General features: G+C 39.8%; 1 protein-coding gene across 2 annotated transcripts in view; it reads left to right on the top strand.

The window, feature by feature from the left end:
• Nucleotides 1-3,405: 3,405 nt before the first annotated feature.
• Nucleotides 3,406-21,187, top strand: part of NFKB1 (nuclear factor kappa B subunit 1) — a 119,506-nt gene continuing 101,724 nt past the window's right edge. Inside the window, exon 1 of one of the 2 annotated variants that reach the window (XM_045471713.1) lies at nucleotides 3,406-3,524. The gene's annotated coding sequence lies outside the window, so the exon portion shown is untranslated. The remainder of the gene's footprint in view (nucleotides 3,525-21,187) is intronic. The other variant, XM_045471722.1, reaches the window with a different exon arrangement.

Genomic DNA, 21,187 nt, shown 5'->3' with positions numbered 1-21,187 from the left:
AGTTCATGCAAACTATTACTTGGCAAAAGTTGTATAGATTATTCAAGGCAAGCCGAGGACTCCACCTCAAGTCTGATTTCAAGTCTAGTGAAACCTTTCCATTTCATCTTGGCTCTCATAACCCAGAGCTGTGATTTGGATGTTTCTAAGCATGTTGAGGTAGCTTCCTGACCTGAAGAAAGTTATGCCCTTTATAGAAATACAATTAATACCTGTTGTATCAGCAAGGTGGGTCTTAAGAGCTTGCAAGACTCAGACATACAGATCTGCATTTGTGAATTCCCTTCACACACTGTATAATTTCTCATTGCCAGTGCACACACCATACAGATCTCAACTTCAAAATTCTCTGGACACCAACATTTCCAATACTCAGCTTCATGAGAAGGGAAATTCATGTGATTTCGAAGACTTAATGACAAACACAGTACAACTTGCCCTTGCCAACAATTTTGATGTGTGAAATTCCACATTTAGGCATTTTTTCTTTGTAGCCTAACAATGGCAAATGCCCTCTGACACCTTAGGGTAGATGAATTTGTAAGAAACATTCCTTAAAACAGGTATGTACAGGATGTAGAGAAAGTGTTGAGAAACAAAGCAGGGATATAGGAAGATTAACCGTTGAGCCAAAAAAGAGCAAACTGGGAGATTTACAGTTTTGCTTACTGTAACGCACTGATTTGTGTCCCCCTAAAAGATAATGTTGAAGTCCTAACCCCAGGTACTTATGAACACAACCTTATTTGGGCATAGGGTCTTTACTAGTGTAATCAAGTTAAGATGAAGTCATATTGGATTGGGGTGAGCTCTAAATTCGATGACTGGTGTCTGGATAAGAGAAAGGAGAAAAAGATTTGGATATAAAGACACAGAGGAGACACAGAGAAGAAGGCCACGTGAAGACAGAGATAGATATGGGGGTGATGCCGCTAAAAGCCAAGGAATGCTAAGGCTTGTGGGAGGCTCCGGAAGCTAGCAAGAGGCAAAGAAAGATTCTTCCCTAGAGCCTTCAAAGGGAGCATGTCAATAACTTGATCTCTGACTTCTGGCCTCCAGAACTGTAAGAGAATAATTTTCCATTATTTTAAACTACCCAGTTTGTGGTAATTTGTTACAGCAGCCTCAGGAAACTAATATACGTGCTTAACACCTCATCCTCTATTTTCAGTGTATTCTGTGACAAAATTTGGAATTCGATCTTTGATTTAATCCTTTTCAATTAAATAACACTCTTTAATTTTTGTTCTGATATGTCATCCTGGTTGTCCCCTTCTTTTCTTGCCCCCTTGGCTCTGCTCTTCTAACAAGCCTGTCTATACATTCTTTTATCAATGGGCTACCCTCCTCCTCCACCACAGCGCACACCCCTACAGGAAGAGTGTAAATGCTCCTATCTGCCCCCTACAAGAAAACTACTCCCCTAACACTTTATTGTTTTCATGAGGTTTGCACTCTTTTTACTCATGTTAGTGGCAAAAATCATTTTTCATTACACTAAATATCAACCTACTAAAATATAATATTGGCACAATTTCTAATAATGTCTTAAAAATAATAACATGGAGTTTCTTAAAAGTCATTGTCTTGGGGTGCCTGGGTGGCGCAGTCGGTTGGGCGTCCGACTTCAGCCAGGTCACGATCTCGCGGTCCGTGAGTTCGAGCCCCGCGTCAGGCTCTGGGCTGATGGCTCAGAGCCTGGAGCCTGTTTCCGATTCTGTGTCTCCCTCTCTCTCTGACCCTCCCCTGTTCATGCTCTGTCTCTCTCTGTCCCAAAAATAAACGTTGGAAAAAAAAAATTTTTTTTTTTAAAAGTCATTGTCTTTAGTCTTTACAAATTCCCCGGATTCCAGTTGTTCAAACAACCTGTGGGAGCTAAATGAAATCGCTTGAAGGTAGATTGTTGGATGATCCCAGAGTCACTGTACAGACTCACCCCAAAGCCAATCACAGGGATCTCTACTCCTTTGCCAAACACTCCACCGAGAACATTCTTATAGCCTTGGGGAGGGAAGGGAGGGAGGAAAGGGGGCTGGGAGTGGGCGTGAAAACAATGGCCAACTTGCAAGGGCAATCAAATGCCCTAGCAACACTGCCTGGTGATTGCGTGATTACTAAGGTTTTAAAGTTAAATTTACGCAGTTGTCACTAGCTCAGTGGTGACTCCCCAGCCCTTGCCTAGCCCAGTGCGTGGCTCGTAAAACCCAAAAGCTAGCGAATGGTGGTCACAGCGGGGCCTAAGGGTTCTAGTAGTGGTCCCTCCAGAAAAAAAGAGAACTCCCTTCCCCCCCGGGAACAATATTTCGTGATGAGCTGTGAACCAAAACTATTGCTACCAACATCGCTATAATTCTAGCCACGGTAATTATCATAAAGGCCTGAGGACACCCTGCAGATGAAAGTTCTGAATAACTGTCATGACCAGGAGATTGAAGACCTCACCAAAAACCAGGTGTTCAGAATCCACTGGACGGAAGTCAGTTATGACATCGCAATCCCAGTTTACTCTGTGAAGCGATTTCAGTGGAAATGAGACAACTCAAAAAGAATACATAGATGGGATTTATTTTTATACACAGCGTGCTTGGCTCCAGGCCGCCCCATCATCCCCTCCAGATGCTTGGGCCTGTCCTTAGGGGCTCTGGACCGCCAGACTCCAACGGCCTCGCAGCCGCCGCCGCCGCCTCCGCGCCGCCTGCTTCCCGGGACAATTCGGCCCGGCAGTCTCTTCCAGGGGGCGTTCCGGTCGGCTGTAGTCCTCGGGGCTTCGGGAGCGCCCGCCCGGGAGCGGGAGCCCCGCAGGGCACCCTGGCGTCCGGGCTGCCGAACGCGCGCCCCTAGTCTTGCGCCCCGTAGCGGCCCCGAGGGGCGGGAGCCGAGCTGGGCGGCGAGGCCGGGCCGGGGGCGCACGGCGCCCCCAGAAGTGCGGGCTTCCCCCACCCCCGGCGGCGACCCCACCTCCCGCCCCCGCTGCGTGCGCGCGGGGTCCGTCTGTCTGTCTTGTCTCTCGACGTCAGTGGGAATTTCCAGCCAGGAAGTGAGAGAGTGAGCGAGAGAGAAAGAGAGAGAAGTGCACCAGCGAGCCGGGGCAGGAAGAGGAGGTTTCGCCACCGGAGCGGCCCGGCGACGCGCTGACAGCTTCCCCTGCCCTTCCCGTCGATCGGGCCTCTCGCCGCCGCCGCCGCCGCCGCCGCCCTCGGCCTGCGCCCCGCCGCCGGCCCCGCTCCGAGAGCCCCAGCGCAGCCCAGGCCGGAGCCGCCGCGGCCGGGAAGGCGGCACCGCCGCGGCCCGGCCACCGCGCGCCCTGCGCTTGCCTCCGCCCGCGCTGCGGACATGGCGCGTCGCTGACTGTGGCCCGGCCCGGCGAGACCGCGCGCCCGCTCGCCCGGACCCGACCCGCCCCGCACGGGACCCGCTCCGGCCCCGGCCGGCCGCCGCCTCTTCCTTCCCCAGCCCTCAGGCCCTCGCCTCCCGGGAGGGGAGCCCACAGGCGCAGGGAGGCCGAGCGCGGACTCGCCACCAGGGTAAGCCGAACTCGGGCAAGTGGGGGCCACGCCGGGGACGTGTGGCCCGAGTCCCGCCACCTACCCGCCCCGCACCCCCTAGCCCTGCTCAGACTTCCTCATTCCTGCGCTAACCGCTGGGCTAGACCGGACGCAGGACCAGGTTGACAGGAGTTGAGAGGCACATGGGATTGGCGACAGGGGCGAAAGGCACATCTGGACTTCGCAGGGGCCGGCTGGCCAGAGGGCCGCGGCTGCCCGGGCCGTCCTGTCTCCCCGCGTCCCAGCGCCGGGCGGGAACGGGAAGCAGGGGGGAACTCTTGCAAACTTTTTTAAAATCATCACCCCCACCCCTACCCCCTCTTTGGCGGGTGGCTTGGGGGTTGAGGTGCGCTTTGGAGAGGGGAAGGTGGTTGGTGCAGTGCTGAACCAGATTTCACCTAAGGGCGGTCCATGAAATGAAAGCAGAAGTGTATGTCAGTCCTCTTGACTGGGAAAGCCCTCCCCAGCACCCCCCCCCCAATTGAATAAAACAGCCTTATTCCTTCATCCCCTACTTCAAAAAGAAGCCTCTGCTTCACACGCACGCCCCAACCAGGACATAATATATTCACCTACTATAGGATCTGTACCTTACTTTTCAAAATATAAGGAGGCCCTGGTACTGACCCTACAGGGCCTGGCATCTGAGAAAAGAAATTACCTACTTAGAGCACTTTTTAGACACCGATTATGTAAAACACATGGACATCGGCACCGGAGCACCGGGTGTCGTGCATGACCTCCAAAACAAAAATGATGATATAAACAAAGCCTAGCCTAAACACAAGTTTTCCTATAGTCTTTACAAATAGATACCAATGGAGATGTTTGCCCTGATTTATTGGTCTGTAGTGAAACCTAAATGGGACTTGATGACACAGTATTTGATTATCAAGATTTAAGACATTTTCATGGACTTTGCTAAGTAGGGTGTTTCAGCACTGCAGCTTATTAAATAACTATATTTAACTTAAAGATATTGTTATAAAGCCCATAATCTGAGAAAATGACTACAGTATTACTAAAACATTTAATAACTCTGGCATACAAACGTTCTGTCAACTGGTGATCTTTGGTAAACCCTGAAGCTTGGGATTAAGATGTTCAGTGCTTATTTTTTTATAGCAAAGCATCTCAATTGAATATTCTTGAGTAATTTAAATTGCATACTGTTTGTTAAAACTAAAAGGGAATCTTGATTAAAATAAAGTTCTTAGCCGAAGTATGTTGTTTTCCTAATTTTAATATTATGCTTTCTAGAGGTGAATCCTTTTACTGTTTGATGCAGTAAAGAAATTATGTAAATAATTTAAAGCAAAGTATTTTTTGAGCTTATGAACTTGGGAAGACAGGAAATACAAAGATTTGTTTCCTGTAGCATTTTACATTTATCGTGTAATTAAATTGCTAAGGGGAGCTAAACATGTATCATAAACAGAAACATGAAATCTCCTGAAACTATTCATCCATATTAATATACCTGCAACTCCTCAATGCTTTCTGGAGCTTGTTTAGATAAAATGTCTTCCTGGGCCACAGCCTACTGGACAAATGTGAACACAAAGAAAGGCTCATTATGTGTAGATTTAATGCTGGCACTGAAATACTGCTTGCTGTGAATAGTAAATCACTTCTAATGTGTTTGAAAGACTTTTTAAAGGAAATGCTATAATCCAATTAGGGCTTGGTGGGTTTGGAAATTAAGGTTTGAAAATCTGTTGTCTTTGTTTTCAAATTTCAGTTTGATCTAATGTTCAGCAGTTGTCATTCAGATGGGCTGAATAAACACCCTGTTTTTCAAATCGAGTTAGTAAATACTGGAGTATGTATACAAAAATAGTCCTTCCCCTTTGTAAGCACTGCTTTGATCTTTGTACTTCCTTCTTACTTCTGCCTCTTAAGCCCATCTGTGATGACTGAGTTGCCGATGGTAAACGCTCAGTCTGAAATAGGCAGAATTTTAGGTTTAGTGATCATATTTCTCGTATTTCTCTTGTCATGTTCCTTGGAACAAACTGAGGCTGGTTTAAGAAACTAGTATTTAGGCAGGTTGTTTTTACTACTGCTTTCAAACTTTCAGATAATTGATGAAATTACTGCCTTGACTTTCAGGGATGGCTCATTGTGGTAGATAGAAGATCTAGATAAGAAATCACAGGCTGCTGGAATCTTGGACTATCATTCAATCAACAAGATCTTATTTTTTACCTAATTTATGAGAGGTATTCCCCCTGTTCAGAAGAGGTGAAAGTTCTGGCTTCTGGGGGGAAGTGGTTACTTCATAACCTTCAATTAGTTTGAACTCGGGAGAAGTCAGAACAGTATTGATGTTTTAAAATAATAAGTTTGAAAAATATGAGTTTTCATATGGATTTTTGATAAAGTAGTCAAAATATCATCTTTTTCTTCATCAGAACTTCTTCGTAGATGTGCTGTTCTGAGCCTAGAGATAACTGCAGTATAAAGTGTATCTGGAAATGCAGAATAGTTTAACCAACAGAATAAACATTCACATTACGCTCTTCAGGACTTCAGATTGAACAGGAGTCACATTAGCAGGAATGGATGTGTTAGAATCAATGGCTATACAAAATTTCTCATTAATTTTCTTTTAGTACGGAGATTGATTGGTTTTCTGTTTATAGTATGAATCATCTATGGTGGCGTGATTGTTCTACGTTGTAAGAACAGAAGAAGGAAGAGAAGGAAAAAAAGAAATTTAGTGTTAGAGGACATTTTGAAACGTTCTCCTCTACGTCTACATTTATGTCGGGTCAGAGCTAATTGACAACTGCTTCTTGGAGACCAGTAAACCACACTGAAGCAATTTATGCTGCTTCCTGAGAATTGATTCTCATTCGCACTCTTGCACCTCCCACAAATAACTGAACTCACCTGTAGTTGTCTCAGAGGTGAGCAGGTAAACCATCAGAAGCATATGCACCCGTATGAATTGACCCTGTCACTCCTTAGAACCCCAACGAGTTGACCATGTCACTCCTTAGAAGACCTTGAGGATTTTTAAGAACTAGAGGCATTCAGCCTTAGGAAAGAATGTTTGGACTTGTGGCACAGTTCTACAAGTTAGTTTGGCTCCTTGACCTTTGTTTTAAACAATAAAGATTAATATTTGAAACCACATAGTTTGGTAGAGTTAATAGAGTAACATAACTGAGACTCCTGTCTTTGTAATATTTCATTAATGAGTATCTAGTGCCTCACTCTTAAATGAAAAAAAAAAAATAGCATTCTTTCCATGATGATAAACTTGCTTTATACTTTTGGTCTCTGCTGTATTAAGAGAGGGTGTTCCTGGGTGCAAATTAATGTCCTGTCTTTCATATTTCAGCTGAGGCTGATAGACCTTCCCTTGAAAATCAGCTAATTGTTTAGAAAATAACTTGTGAAATAGTATTTGATTGCTTCACTACAAATAATTTAAAGCCTAACAGTTTTACACAAAAGTAATAAAAGATGTGATTTGTTAAAGATTATAGAATCCTCAAGAGTAAAGTATGAATGAAAATATTTGTTTAGAGTATTATTCACAAAAATATCATTGTATTTTAAATTTTAAAAAGAAATCAATTATTCTCCTTATTTTTCTGTAATAACTAATAGATTTAATTATTAGTAGTACAAGTTTCATCTCCTTTAATTTGTTGCCTATTTTTGCAATTAGAATAACGAAATGGATAGTTTAATTCCCCATTACAGACTGGCTTATTACTTTTTATTTATAGTTCACCATTAGATCAAAAATCTTATAACCAGGTTTTATTCTGGCCCATACTTTCAATAGATATTAATAAGTTCAAACTATTTATAGACTCCATTTCTTTAAATGGTGAAAAGAGATTCTGACTGGTGGAGCTTTAAAGAAGAAAGTAAGATTCTGTATGGCTTATTAAGAGGCTAATTATTTTTTTAAAAAGAATAGAAAGGAAAAAATAATAGGCAGGAAAAGAGCTATCTGAAAGAATCACAATCCTATAGTTCCAGCTGAAAAGAAAACATATCTAATTTATACTGACAAAGGCCTATCTGGCATTCAGCATTGTGCTTGTTGGCACATAGTAGGTAATCCATAACAATTTTTTAGTGAATGAATGACATGTTTTATTTTCTTTTGTTCAAAACTAAGGCAACTGTTTTCTGCAAGGAACAAAAATTGCACTATTTTGCCTTATCTTCTGGGAAGAAAGAACCCCAAAACTAATTCTTGCTTCCTAAATACTATATTCTTATCTAAGGAGCACTTGAAATTTACTAGAACAAATAATTTGTTAAAAAGTATCCAGTGCCTTCCAAAAGGAAAGCATTTCATTCTGAAAGATGAGTCTATGAACTGGGGGAAAAATGGCTTTTAGTTTCCAAATTTTAAAGGCACTTCTGGAACAAGGTAATAAAGTAATTGAAATGATAAAAGATGCTTATGCATGTAAAAAAATGTAACTTTTTGGCTACTCTAGAATTTCTCTGAGCTCCACTCAAACTGTAATTTCAATATTAGTATCTCCAAAAAAAGAAACAATGCTATACACACTGCTTTGTAATCCAGAGATTGTTAAGGCCTATTGAAATTAATCAATTAAAAACTGGGGCGCCTGGGTGGCGCAGTCGGTTAAGCGTCCGACTTCAGCCAGGTCACGATCTCGCGGTCTCTGAGTTCGAGCCCCGCGTCGGGCTCTGGGCTGATGGCTCAGAGCCTGGAGCCTGTTTCCGATTCTGTGCTTCCCTCTCTCTCTGACCCTTCCCCGTTCATGCTCTGTCTCTCTCTGTCCCGAAAATAAATAAACGTTGGGGAAAAAAAAAAAAAATTTAAAAAGTAAAAAAATGTGTTAAGCTATCCAGAATTAAATACTTACCTCATATAAAAAATTGGGGGCGGGGAAGGTTACTAGCTGGAAAACCTTAAGAATGAGGAGGCAGTTAGCAAGGTTTACTGTATTTTCCACTTTAATACTTTAATGATTTTGCAACGCTGTAAAACCCAGGACCTCATTGTGTCAGGGTTTTGTTGATTATTTTTCTCTTGTAGCATTTTCAGAAAACTGTCCTTGAAACTCTAAATCTAATCAGGTATTCTGTATGAGACAGTATTTATGAAATGTACCCTCCAGACTAGGAAAGGGCACAAGGCCAACACTTCACAGTCCTGGTGTCCTGACCCCAGGGAGACTTAGAACCATTTTATTGGAAATTGCTGATTTCAGTCCACTCTGCTTTGCTGCCCACTTAATTCTGGTTTTGACACTGACCTCTCTTTGAACACTTACAAACATACATTCAGGCTTTAAAAATTAATTTTAAAAATTATTGACAAATATATGTATAATCAGTCATTTTTATTGTTGCCAACAAACTAAGGAAGGAAGAAGCTAAATGTTTACTTATATAACAAGTGCACTGTAAAGCTGTCATTGTTGAACAAAGTACTCACAGTCTGAGTGCCTGGGTGGCTCAGTTGGTTAAGCGTCTGACTCTTGGCTTCGGCTCAGGTCATGATCTCACAGTTTGTGATTTCAAGCCCTGCATTTGGCTCTGTGCTGGCAGCACAGAGCCTGCTTGGAATTCTCTCTCTCCTCTCTCTCTCTCTCTGCCCCTCCCCCACTCACGCTGTCTCTCTCTCAAAATAAATACATACTTTAAAGAAACAAAAGTACTCACAGTGAATGGCAGCAGAGTTTGTTAGTTTAAATAAAAAATAATCCAAGTACTTTTCCTGTAGCTTCCCTGCGAGAAGTCTCTGTGGGAGGGATGAATTCTACTGTGTTGCATTATATAATCGGCTCAGTCTACATCTTCTGGGCATGAAGCATAAACAAAAACACAAAACTGTAATATTGTCCTCTTCTTTATTAGTCAAAAATCTGTGGACAATTCATACACTCTATACTGGAAAATAAAGCTATGGATTTTTTGTAGGTTTGAGGCTCTTGATGTATGAGTATTTGTAGGTGAGATTTTCTTGTTTGTAAAAAATACAAAACCTGCATAAAGTTAAGCATGCCTCTATAGAAAGAGTTTAGCATTAAAAAAAATTCGATTGCTATAATAAATGGCAGTCATTTATAAAAATTATTTGTTACTCATTATTGTTTATCATGTGATTTGGACTGAACATATTATACTGTCTTTCTATGTCGGGACATACCTTTCCCTCCAGAAGTCAGCTTTATCTCCAGAAATCAATTCTAACATATATCAAGCATGAAAGAAGAAAAATTAACGGTGATGACAGAGTCCATAGTCAGTCTACCAATTTATTGGTTCTGTGCCCACGCCTGCAATTCAAAGAGTGCAAATAAATTACTTAATTGTCTTAGAAAATATGCCTTCCAAGATAAGAATTTTAGGAATGATGAGAATGACTCTTTTTTTAACGTTAACATGAGTTCCTGACTCATGTTTTATTGATACTGGAAGAGTTTCTTTGTCTAGCAGTTCTTAACTTAGGTATAGGTTTATTTTTTCGGATTTAACCATTTATTCGTGTTTGATCATTAAGACTTGATTTATAAACTTCAGTGTTTTGTTTTTTGTTTTTTTTTTAAACAGGGACTAAGAATGGTAGTGAGGTTGAAGGAAAAGAATCCCTTACAATTTATAGCATCTTGTATAATGCTGTCTAAATAATACAAGCACCTTTATGACTTATAAAGTTAAAATAGGAGGCGCCTGGGTAGCTCAGTTGGTTTAAGCGTCCAACTCTTGATTTTGGCTCAGGTCACCATCTCACAGTTTGTGAGATCGAGCCCTGCCTCCGGCTCTGCCCTGTCAGCACAGAGCCTGCTTAGGATTCTCTCTCTCCCCCCTCCCTCTCTTCCTTTCTCTCTGCCCCCTCCCTCCTCACTTTCTAAATACATTTTCAAAATACATTTTCTAAAATAATGTTAAAATAAAGGTGATGTGGAAGGATAGGAGTATGAATGGTTTTTTATACAGAGGAAATTTAAGGTAGAAAGGAACATGAAGAAAGTAAAGAATAAAAATTAAATTAAACTTAATGTCTTTAGTTCTCTTGGATATTGAGGAAAGTACTTCAGGGAATGCAAAAAACTACTGGTCTATATAAAATTAAAATTTAATATAAAATCTAGACAGTAGAAAGATTACTTTTAAAACTGTATTCACAATGCTAATTTCAGGCCAACCAGGAAGACTGGGAAAATACTTTTTGTTGGAGATAGATTAGCAGGAGCCAAAAACATAGCCAATCTCATACCATAACCATTTATTTCACCTATTTATTATGCTGTTAATACATAGTAAGGGATGTAAGTTAAATACTTAACGTGTGTGTGTGTGTTTAACCTGTGAGTCTTAGAAAATTGGTCAAAATGAAGAATAATGAAAGCATAAGTAAAGTTTAGCAGGAAAGTCCTCCATAAAATTAGGTCCTGATTTTTATTTATGACTTGAATATGAACAGGATAAATTCTGTGTATCAGGAGGGGAGGGTCATAATGAAAAGAGAGAGAGATTGAAAAGAACTTTTCAATAGGCATTTCACTGTGGATTATCCTATTTTTGATTAATTGAAAACAATGGTTATTTCCCCCTTATTCTGAAAAAAATTTTAGAAGTCAGTTGTGATTAAGCAAACCTCAGTACACCTGGGAAATCAAAGTCAAAAGCATGGTATTTAGCAATTAAATGTATTTCCTTGCTTTCATGCCATAACATAGCATTCGTTTAATAAAATATCTTTATGGTTTCTTCCATGTGTTTACCAAATTTCCCATTTTAGACACTGAACCAAATTTAAACACACCTTAGAACATTTAATATTTCCTGACTATTTTAAAACAGTACCTTAGGAGTCACTGACCCTGATGATGTTCTTTTTTATGATGGACAGGGAAAGTATCCCATTTCTCTTAGAAAGTCTACTATAATAGCCAAATAGGAATTAGTCCAGGTTGTTGAGAGTATTTCAGTCCTGTGTTGAAATAGATGGATGATTTGGGGAGCAGTTGTGCTACAATTACTAAATACTTGTTAAACTGAAGGAATCCAGTCATTCAAGGAAACCATAGAAACAATAATTTTATTGCCGAGTCATCCAAGTATCTAAGTATATTCATGTAGATACCCCCATCAGTATCCCAGTATCAAATCTATCGTCATCCTCATCCACCAAATTGCTACCTTTCCCCCACATTAAGCAATGCACTTGTTAACCCACCATGGCCCATTCAGTAGGTTCCCATGCCAGAAATCTAGGAACCTATTCTATATGCATACTTATCTCTTCCAATCACCAAGTTCTATTAATTCAGCCTCCTGCTCATCTCCAGAATCCATCCTTTCCTTATTGAATTTCTAGCTTTCATTTTTACGTTGCCTCCTGATTGTCTCCTTCTGTTCCATCTTTCATTCCAACATAAAGGTCAGCTTTCTAAAGTGCAAGTCTGATGATGTCACAATCTTTATGTTTCTGAAATGAATCTCCGTTGTCTTCACAAGCTGATTCCTGCACAGCTCACCTCCCACCCTTGCTCCTCACCCATCCTCTATTTCTCAAATCATCCACATCAATTTTCAGTTCCCTATCCACTGTGTTTTCGCACTTTGAATGTCTCTGCCTGCACCCTCCCTGTGAGAGGAGCGCCCTTCCCTTCCTGGCCAACTAATCAACCTTCAGGCATGGTTCAGGCTTCGCCAATTTTCTCTCTATCCTCTATCCATTTTCTCTGATCTCCGCATAATAATGTGCTCTCAGTCCATGTTCTGACTTCTTATGTTTTCTAGACAGAAAATATCTTGAGGGCAGGGATTTTATGTTACTTTGCATGTACATAATAAGTTTGCTAAATGAGTAAGTAAATAACTAGACAGAATGTCAGCAGATACTGACTAGGTAGCTGTTGATTAAGCTGTGTGGCTCTGGGCAAATTAATTATTTTTCTGTGTTTCATTTTCTCTCTGTGAAAAAATGAGAGGGTTAGGTTAAATGACCATCTACTTCTAAAATTATTTGTTTCTTTGATGTAATAGTATTATTCGGAAGACTTCAGATTTTCTTGCCTTATTGAGATAGGTCAACTTAAGGAAAATACATGTGAGAAAGTACAAAGACAATTTTTTCTTTTTTTTAACTTAGAGGGAGCATGCACGAGCAGGGGAGGGGCAGAGGAAAGAGAGAGAATCTCAAGCAGGTTCCACGCTCAGCATGGAGCCCAACATGAGGCTCAATCTCATGACCCTGGGATCACGACCTGAGCCGAAATCAAGAATCATATGCCCAACTGACTGAGCCACCCAGGTGCCCCTATTATTGATTGTCATTATGGTAATATGAGGAACTGTTTATTTTTGGATTATGAGTTATCATATATGGTCTTAGTTCCAGTTTCTTTTTGACATCAGGTGCTTCTGGGGTTACCTCTTTTCATTATAAATTGATGTCTGCTATGAACTTACATTCATATTTCTCCAAAGAAATTGAAGGCAAGCTTGATACAGAAATTGAATATAAAATTCAGTATTTTAATTCTGAATGGGTTCAAGTTCTCACTGATTATAACTTTATTTGCAGGAGGGAAAAAGGGGAGTGGTAGTAATGTAAGCTCAATCCTCATCTGTCAGAACAAGAACATAATGTCTAAAATCAATAAATTAAGGAAAAAGGTATAAACATAGTATTTGGAGATATGAAAAGAACCCCAGGAAAACCAAAAAGAGAAAGTTAAGAATGTAAAAAAGTCAGTCATTCTGAAAAGCGGGATTGGAGAAGAGGAGATGTGGGGTAGGGGAATCTGCTTTTTTTATATAAGCTTTTCTGCCCTTACATAGTGGGATTTCTTTTTTAACCATTAATTCATTTGAATATATGTTGGGTCCTTTCCATTTGCCAGGTTCTAGGTACTAGGAATACTGAACAAGACAGAAGTCCATAATTTCATGGAGCTTAGATCATGTATTTTCAGTTTAAAACATTTTCTCTTACATTATCCTTTTTAACATTGGAGAATCACATGACTAAAAGATTGCATTAATCATAAGAGTACAGCTTTAATGATTTACTTCAAAGTGAATACATTTAACTTAGGTGGTGCTCTAGAAAGAACGTTACCAGCATCCCAAAAGCCCTATTTCTGCCCCTTCATGGTCAGGACCCCTACCCTTCACTCTCATTTAAAAGGTTTCAATTAATGACTTTTAGATTATATGCATGTTGATTCCATGAGTCCACGTATGAATTCATCCACATACAATTGAGAATTGACTGAATGAATTCATTACTCCAGGGTGCTAACAATGAGCTTCACACAAGTAAGAACTGTGGTACAGTTAAAAGCCCTAACTAAGGTCAGTTCATTTCAGACTGTAATCACTAAACAAAATATGTTAGTAAATATATAAACCAAATCACATTGCATATTAATATGTCATTTATGAGTTTGAGTGAATATTTTGTTTATTGCCCAGCAGTCAAGGTCACTGACAAAGAGATGTGGGAGAAAGGAGTATTCACATCAGACCTTATCAGACATGGAGGAGAATGTAGTTCACTTTTTTCTTCCTGCTCACTTTATACATTGGCATCTGCATAAATTGAAGGATTTATCTGTGTGAGTGGTCAGTGTGGAAACGGCTTCGTAACTAGATTCCAGGACTGAAAGGTCCCTGTGTGAGGCCTGATTTTGATGCTTGCAGATCACATTTGTGTGTGGGTAATTGGAAGGTCATTGTTGTGCTCATTTCTTCAAGGAAACCCTTTTCTCCCTCCAGGGCAACTGTCACCTCATCCAGAGAACCAAGAGTTGCTGGTTCACGTAATTAGTCCTTTGCATTTAAAACATAAAGGATGCACTTTTATCAGCATTTGGGGATAAATAAAAATGAAGTCCAAACTGAAGTTGTCATATTCAAATTTAAGAGAACTTGATCAGTTTCTCTATAGCTGGTCAAAATATTAATCTCTAATTCATAATTCTTGAGGTCTATTTCCTTTTCAGCCTGAAAGTACAAATACTCCAAAATGGTACATAAGAAGAAGATCAGACATGAAATTAAAATTTGGTTGCACTCCATTTTTTAAGTTAAGACTTAATTTTTTTTAGAGAAGTTTAAGGTTCACAGCAAAATTGAGGGTAAGGTACAAGAGATTTCCCATATACCCTTGCGCCTATACAAGCAGAGTTTCCCCATTATCAATATCTCCTTTCAGAGTGGTACATTTGTTACAAGGGATGAACCTACATTGACACATTGCAAGCACCCAAAGTCCATAGTTTATATATGGTTCATTCTTGGTGTTGCGTGTTCTGTGGGTTTGGGCAAATGTATAATGACATGTATCCATCATTATGGTTTCATACAAGAATATTTTTACTGCCCTAAAAATCCCCTATGTTCCACCTATCCATCCCTCATCCCCTACCCCCACCATCATCCTCTATTTTTAGAAAAGAAATCTGTAATAAGTCAAATCCTTTTCTGATGCCACCTGAATGAAAGACCTCACACTTTGAGTAAATGTATTGAATTGTTGTTTCTTTTTTTTAATTTTTTTTTTCAATGTTTATTTATTTTTGGGACAGAGAGAGACAGAGCATGAACGGGGGAGGGGCAGAGAGAGAGGGAGACACAGAATCAGAAACAGGCTCCAGGCTCTGAGCCATCAGCCCAGAGCCTGACACAGGGCTCGAACCCACGGACCGCGAGATCGTGACCTGGCTGAAGTCGGACGCTTAACCGACTGCGCCACCCAGGCGCCCCCTGTATTGAATTGGTTTTTATATGGAAATGGAAGGCAGCAGTAGCTCATGAGTGACTTCAGCTATAACATGTAAGGTTTTATCTAATATACTGTAATCTTTAGAGAAGTTCTCTAGCTATACAAATTTACATTCACCATATTTATCCTACTATGCTATTAATAAAAAGCAATTTTACTTAGAATGGAATCTAAGTTCATTTAATATATATGAACTCAATTATGATTAGAAAATGTCTAAAACATCTTTTTGATCCTATAAATTTCAGTCATCTAGATTAAGAAAACAAGCATAGGCAAAGATTTGATACTTATGGAACACATTGGAATGCATTCTGATCTTTCTAAGAAAATCCCTGTCCTCCATGGTTACGGAAGACATGATAGAGCAAGAATTTAGATGCTTCTCTCACAGAGTGAAAGAGATTATATTTACTATGGTTTATTGATTCTAAGAGGTACTTTTCTCCCCCCCAGTTTAGCATCTTGACTTAATTATATGTATTTGAGGATTTTCTAGATATCTTTCTGTCATTGGTTTCTAATTGAATTTCATTATGTTTAGATAACCTATCTGTATGCTTTCACTTCTTTACAATTTATTGAGTCTTGTTTTATGGTCCAGCATATGGTCTGTCTTTGTGACTGTTTCATGTACACTTGAAAAGAATGTGTCTTCCACACTCATTGGTGGAGTGTTCTCAGTTCTAATGCATAGAACTAAGTGCTTTTCAAAATCAAAGCATTTAGTTTTATTAATGATGTTGTTCTAAATTTTCTGTATCTTTACTGATGTTCTGTTGATTTGGTTTCATCATTTACTGAGAGAGGAGTGTTACAAATCTTTACTATAATTATAGATATTTCTGTTTCTTCCTTTAGTTCTGCCACTTTTTGCTTCTTGTATTTTGAAATTCTGTTAATACGTACATACACATTAGGATCATTATTTCTCTGTCATGAATTAACCCTTTTATTCTTAAGAAATGTTTCTCTTCACCCCTGGTAATATTTCTTCTCTTGAGGTCTACTGTATGTGATATTTTAGTATACCCTGATTTTTTATGTTTAGTATTTCCATGGTATAACTGGCATAACTTTCCATCCTGATACTTTTAAACTATTTGAGTCTTTTACATTAAAGTGTAATTCCTATGAAATGCATAGGCTTGGGTCTTGCTTTTTTTGTCCAGTCTGACTTACCTTTACTTTCTTTTGGCTCATTTAGTTCATTTCCATTTAATGTTATTATTGTTGTGGTTGGGTTTAAGCTGCCATCTTGGTAGTAGTTAACTGTTTGTGCCATCTGCTCTTTATTCATTTTTTCCTCTTTTCTGGCCATCTTTGAATAAGTTTAGTTCTTACTTGTTTATTTATTTTTAAGTAGGCTTCACACCCAGCATGGAGCCCAATGTGGGGCTTGAACTCATGACCCTGAGATCAAGACCTGAGCTGAGATCAAGAGTTGGATGCTCAACTCAATGAGTCTCCCAGGCACCCCAGTCAAGTTTAGTTTTTATTTTTATTTTTTTATTTTTTTATTTAAAAAAAATTTTTTTTTTCAACGTTTATTTATTTTCGGGACAGAGAGAGACAGAGCATGAACGGGGGAGGGTCAGAGAGAGAGGGAAGCACAGAATCGGGAACAGGCTCCAGGCTCTGAGCCATCAGCCCAGAGCCTGACGCGGGGCTCGAACTCACGGACCGCGAGATCATGACCTGGCTGAAGTCGGACGCTTAACCGACTGCGCCACCCAGGCGCCCCCAAGTTTAGTTTTTAAATTCCATTTCATCTCCTTCATTGGCTATACTTTAAACTGGTTACCTTAGGGATTATAATATGCATCCTCGAATCTACCATAAATTAATGCAATAACATTCCTTACATATAATTTCTTACATATAATGTGAGAACTTGACAATGGTATACTTCCATTTGTCCTTTTCCCTTCCTCTGTGCTATTTTTGTTGTGCATTTTACTTCTGCATATGCTATAAACCCCAAAATATGTTGTATTTTTTTAATAGCATATGAAAAAAAGCCTTCTACTTACACACATTTTCATCATCTTTGGCATTTTTCATTCTTTCATGTAGATACAAGTTTCTGTCTGGTATCATTTTCCTTCAGCATGAAAAACTTTCTTTAACATGCAGCAGGCCTACTGATCATGCAATTCTCTCAGCTGTTGTTTATTTGAAAAATGTCAATTTCACCTTAATTTTTAAAGGGTATTTTTTCTGAGTATAGAACTGTACACTAAACTTTGTCTTTCAGCACTTCCGTCATTTTTGATGAGAAGTCAGCCATCATGCTTATCATTATTCTCCCTTGTCCTTGGGTGCTTTTAGTATTGTTTTCTTTAGCATTACTTTAGCATAGAATAAAAATACCTTTATTTTATTTTAGAGAGAGAGAGCATATGAGCAAGGTAGAGGGGCAGAGGGAGAAAAATAGAATCTTAGGCAGACTCCACGCTCAGCGTGGACCTTACTCAGGGCTGGATCCCACGACCCTGGGATCATGACCTGAGCTGAAATCGAGAGTTGGATGCGCAACCAACTGAGCCACCCAGAAGCCCCATCTTTTGTATTAATTTTTATCAGTTTAGTTGTGATATGACTAAGCATGTTTTTATTTGTGTTTATCCAACATGGGGATCTTTGAGATTCTTGGATCTATGGGTTGATTTTTTTTTTTTAAATCATATTTGTGAGGTCTACTGGGTGGATCAGTTGCTTAAACATCTGACTTGATTTCTGCTCAGGTCATGATCTCACAGTTTGTAAGTTTGAGCCCCACATCGGGCTTGGTGCTGACAGTGTGGAGCTTGCTTGGGATTATCTCTCTCCCTCTCTCTCTCTGCCCCTCCCCTGCTTGTGTTCTCTCTCTCTCAAAATAAATAAATAAACTTAAAAAATTATTTTTAAATCATGTTTAGAAAATTCTTGGCCATTTCTTCAAATATTTTTTCTTCTCTCTCTTTCTAGGGCTCTAAATTACGCATATGTAAGACCACCTGATACTGTCTCATAGGTCACTAAAAGTATCTTAATTTCTTTCTGCTTTTTATCTCTGCACTTTAGATAGTTTTTACTGACTATTATTAAAGTTTATTTATCCTTTCTTCTATAGTTTTCAATATGCTGATCAGGTCACCTAGTGAAATCCCATTTTGATCTATAATTTTCCAGGGCCCCTGGGTGGCTCAGTTGGTTAAGTGTCCGACTTCAGCTCAGGTCATGATCTCACAGTTTGTGAGTTTGAGCCCCACATCGGACTCTGTGCTGACAGCTCGGAGCCTGGAGCCTGCTTTGGATTCTGTGGCTCCCTTTCTCTGCCCCTCCCCTGCTTGCACTCTGTCTCTGTCTCTCTCTCTCAAAAATAAACACTAAAAAAATTTTTTTAAGTAAATAAAATTGTCCGTGGTTCTTTTTCTTTTTTATTTCAATTTATCTTCCAGGATTCCTGATCCATATATTATATTCATCTTTTCCTTTATATTTTTGGACATATTGCTATTAATCGTTTTTTTTTTTTAATTTTTTTTTTTCAACGTTTATTTATTTCTGGGACAGAGAGAGACAGAGCATGAACGGGGAAGGGGCAGAGAGAGAGGGAGACACAGAATCGGAAACAGGCTCCAGGCTCTGGGCCATCAGCCCAGAGTCTGACGCGGGGCTCGAACTCACGGGCCGCGAGATCATGACCTGGCTGAAGTCGGACGCTTAACCGACTGCGCCACCCAGGCGCCCCTATTAATGGTTTTAAAGTCACTGGTTGCTAATTCCACAATTTGTGTCATTGTTTTCTTTTGAGTCATATTTTCCTACTTCTTCATATGTTTTGTCCTTTTTTATTGTCCATTGTGGGTACTACATTGTAGAGAGTATGTAGTTTGGTCTTCCTTTCAAGAGTGTTGAGTCTTTTTTTTGGTAATAGGCAATAAATTTACTGGTGAATCACCTGTTTTTAAAAAGATGAGTTTAGAGTAGCCTTTATTCTTGGGTATGTTCTTTATTCCAATAGTATGATCTTTCTGGGGTCAAACCTGAATCCTCAGATTGTTCAGTGATATCTCTTCATCCTGGGTAATTGGAACTTCAATGTCTCTTATAGGTTCTCAAAACTTCTGGAACCTCCATTTAGCTCTTAGATCCCTGGCATCTATCTTTTTCCAGTAGGCTTTGCAGAGTCTGGTTCTGCACTAATACAGCGTAATATTTATTGATTGACCAGAGGTGACCCCTATGCATATTTCTGAGCCTTTTTTTCTGTGGAAATTCCTCATTTCTGATGCTCTGCCCAGAGAGATTGCTGTTCTGTTTGGACTCTACTTCCTTGTGTCATGGTTTGGAACATACTCGGTCAAAAAGTGAATTCGGGGACGCCTGGGTGGCTCAGTCAGTTAAGCGGCCGACTTCGGCTCAGGTCATGATCTCGCGGTCCGTGAGTTTGAGCCCCGCGTCAGGCTCTGTGCTGACAGCTCAGAGCCTGGAGCCTGTTTCAGATTCTGTGTCTCCCTCTCTCTCTGACCCTCCCCCGTTCATGCTCTGTCTCTCTCTGTCTCAAAATAAATAAAAAAAAAAGTTAAAAAAAAATTTTTTTTAAAGTGAATTCGGAGCTCACCTTAAGTGTTTCCATTCTCTTGTGGTGTATAGCCCAATGCTATGTCTTGTCCAGTGTCTTCCATTATTGCTTCAAGTATTTTGTATAGTTTTACAGTTGAGTAGGGCAAGCTCAGTAATTGTTACCCTGACATGACTGAAACCAGAAGTCCACATTTTGACAAATCTGAAATTGCAGTGTTTTCTACCATTTATATAATACTAATTTTTAAAAAGTTCTTAGGGGGCGCCTGGGTGGCTTGGTCGGTTGAGCGTCCGACTTCGGCTCAGGTCATGATCTCACGGTCTGTGGGTTCGAGCCCCGCGTCGGCTCTGTGCTGACAGCTCAGAGCCTGGAGCCTGTTTCAGATTCTGTGTCTCCCTCTCTCTCTGCCCCTCCCCTGTTCATGCTCTGTCTCTCTCTGTCTCAAAAATAAATAAACGTTAAAAAAAAAAATTTTTTTTTTAAGTACTTAGTATTACTAATTTGGTGATACAAAGAAGTAAAGCCCTCGTGTCTGCTTTTTAGGCATTTATATCCACTTAACAAGATTATATCTATGTATGTATAGTTAAATTGCAGTAGAACAGTATGTTATCAAGGGTAAAATCACCAGTACACATAAGTGTGATAGCCCTTATGTGGACAACATACCTATAGGTTACAGAGAAAATACAGAGTTTCTGGGCAGAGGTCGGATTTGAGTAGAGGCTTAAGGAGTAGGTGATATTTAAATTGGGAAGATGGCATTTCAGGATGCAAGGCTACTGTGAAACAAAATACAAGGTGGCAATGAGCAAGCCATTTTTGAATGATCAATCTGCCTGTAATAAGGGGTTTGGGTTAGGACATAGTAATAGGTGATGTTTGTAATATGATTTAATGTAATATAATAAGCTGAGTGGTTGAGGGCTTTTGACTTTATCTTGTAAGTAATATGGAAATAATATTAAAGGTGCTTAAGGAAGAAGAAACACCACAATAAGGGAGAATCTTAGGGAGACTACTACTATCATTCAGAAGTGAGGCAGTGAAAGTTCAAGTAGGGTACAACAGTGGGAATGGATAGGAGGGGCAGATACAAGAAAGAACACAAGGAAGAAATCAGCAGAAGTCAGCTATTGATTGAATATGTGTGAGATAAGGAGAAGGAAAGGAGGAAATGGTGACTGCGTATCTGAGACAATGATATACTGGCAGAAATTGGAAAGTCAAGAACAGGGCCATTGCTGCAGGAATAATTAATTTGATTTTAGATATTAGAGAGTTGATAGTATTAAAAGATTGTAATTCATTTTTGGGGAG

This window comes from Leopardus geoffroyi, chromosome B1 (assembly GCF_018350155.1).
Source record: "Leopardus geoffroyi isolate Oge1 chromosome B1, O.geoffroyi_Oge1_pat1.0, whole genome shotgun sequence".
In the NCBI taxonomy this organism is placed as follows: domain Eukaryota; kingdom Metazoa; phylum Chordata; class Mammalia; order Carnivora; family Felidae; genus Leopardus; species Leopardus geoffroyi.
Note: the sequence above shows the minus strand (reverse complement) of the source record. Positions and strands in the feature narration are given on the sequence as shown.